The 2274-nt window shown below is 40.9% G+C and overlaps 1 protein-coding gene across 1 annotated transcript in view; it reads right to left on the bottom strand.

Moving 5' to 3' along the window:
* LOC111084885 (coagulogen-like) overlaps positions 1–1793 on the bottom strand; it is a 25292-nt gene extending 23499 nt beyond the window's left edge. Inside the window, exon 1 of the transcript XR_002609770.1 lies at positions 1278–1793. The gene's annotated coding sequence lies outside the window, so the exon portion shown is untranslated. The remainder of the gene's footprint in view (positions 1–1277) is intronic.
* Between the last annotated feature and the right edge of the window lie 481 nt (positions 1794–2274).

The raw sequence follows: 2274 nt of genomic DNA, 5'->3' as shown, positions 1-2274 counted from the left end.
GGAACGTTCATTTATCCTTTACGCCAGAGGAAATTCATCAAGCCTTGGAAACTACAACCAACTATACGATCCACGCAGTCCACGGTATCCCGTCAAAGAAACCAGTGGCCCGGCATGGCCAGGTGGATAAGGCGCTCGACTCACAATCTGAGGGTCGCGGGTTCGAATCCGCATACCACCAAACATGCTCGCCCTTTCAGCCGCGAGAGCGTTATAATGTGACGGTCAATCCCACTATTCGTTGGTAAAAGAGTAGCCCAAGAGTTGGCGGTGGGTGGTGATGACTAGCTGCCTTCCCTCTAGTCTTACACTGCTAAATTAGGGACGGCTAGCACGGATAGCCCTCGTGTAGCTTTGCGCGAAATTCAAAAACAAACAAAGAAAACAGGTTCACCCTCCACGTTCATGAAAGTTGTCACAACTTCCAAAACAATAGCAGATTTCATCCTCACCCACAGCTGCTACCTTGATTATCATCACTTTAAGGCAGAAAAACCTTACCGTAAACCTCACCCACCCCATACCTTTCCTAACCCGCCCCCCAAGCCCATGTTTCTCAACACCCTAAAGAAAACCACCGCCAACCAGTACTGTACCGTCCATCCTATTACAATAGACCAAGCTACTTAAACCTCACCCACCCCTGAATCACAAGACATGTCAACCCAGACCACCACTACTGGGAGAAAAAAAGGCACCCAGACCCAGCCGCAAATCTTCACAATTACCAACGACGCCTATCACAAAACCAACAACCTGCCTCCCAGCAAACAATTATTTATAAACATAACGAAGTGTTTTTATTTCTTTTGGGGGGGCATCCTACATGTTTGGACAGAACATTGGTCTGTCTTCTTCAGGATCAATATTTTGTTTAATTAATTAAACATGTAAATTCCCCCCCCAAAAAAACAACAACAAACAAACAAACTGACCACTTCATTGTGCTTGTAAATCGTTGTCTGTCAATTTACTGTAAATTCTTAGTATTATTTAACAGTTATTGCACAGTGGTTATGGTTGCTTTTCGTAACCTTAGAAAGAAGGTTCTAAATCACTTATGTTATGTACTTAAAGTTTAAACTTTCTTTATTTTACTTTTAATAGCTTCGAATTGTAACTGCTATTTGTTATTGTCTTTAAAAAGATGAGCTTCCAGTGAAAGGGGGGGGGGAATAGCGCCTAATATACAACATTAATAAATATCTTCTGCTCAACCTGCGATATCTTATTAGCGAAAACCACAACTGATTCAATACATTGTAAGATATACTAACCAGGGTAGCGCAAAAAACGAAAAGTTACGAAGTTTATTATTTATGGTTAACATGTTTAAACATGTTACCAAGGCCACATCTCCCGTACACGTGATCCAGAACTGCTCAGTCTGCCCCAAACTGCAATTTTCATTGAAACAAGCCTCTCTAAAGAATTCTGAGGACCCTCGACGGTGTCAATATTGAAACAAAGATTTTGACAAACGTTTCACAAATTCTCCATTGTAAGCGGACTTTGACTTCCAAGACCATGTTTAAGCAGACCAAAAGTGCCGCAACGGGTAACTTGGGTGTGGTTTCAGAGTCGGTTGCTGTCTTAAGCTAAGCATTTCTTGTGCGAGGTTTTCAATTTCTACGGAGAACACTGAAGGACTTCTTTTGTGGAAACGTTGTATTCTTTCGCTTTACATCATTTAATATTTTCACTGTATGAACATTTGTTTTCAGATATATTTTCACCACCAGCCATACTACTGTTACGCCTCTGTGTTTGTTTGTTAATTTCCCGTATATAAATTCTTCCCGAGAAACTTCAGAGATACAAGTCCTTTCTTAAATAAAACTAGTTTATTCTTTCTCAATTCAACTTTGTAATACACTTAATTTCCACGGTCACTTTAAACACACGCTATAATTCACAATGATTCACGCACTTACTTACGGTCGCTACCGCGCTTGACTCAATTGTCCGTCTTTATCTCTGCCTGTCTGCAATTCAATTCCGATTAACTAATTTCGCTTTAACTACACACTTATATACAAGAATAGAGGGCGCCTAGCACATACTGGATTATTCGTGATGTTCCCCGATCCTTCGAGAATATCATGACGTGTTACCAGAGTCACGTGACTACCGCTGTCGTAGCACTACTATACTCAACGTGCAATATCTTTGTTACACACAAACACAGACGCACCATATATAGAAATTTTGTGTTTGTCGTGGATTATTAACAGAATATATCGTTGTTCTCCCACACGCACGCCAACACGTATA

Source organism: Limulus polyphemus, unplaced genomic scaffold (assembly GCF_000517525.1).
Source record: "Limulus polyphemus unplaced genomic scaffold, Limulus_polyphemus-2.1.2 Scaffold157, whole genome shotgun sequence".
NCBI lineage: Eukaryota > Metazoa > Arthropoda > Merostomata > Xiphosura > Limulidae > Limulus > Limulus polyphemus.
This window is presented reverse-complemented; position numbering and strand designations above follow the sequence as displayed.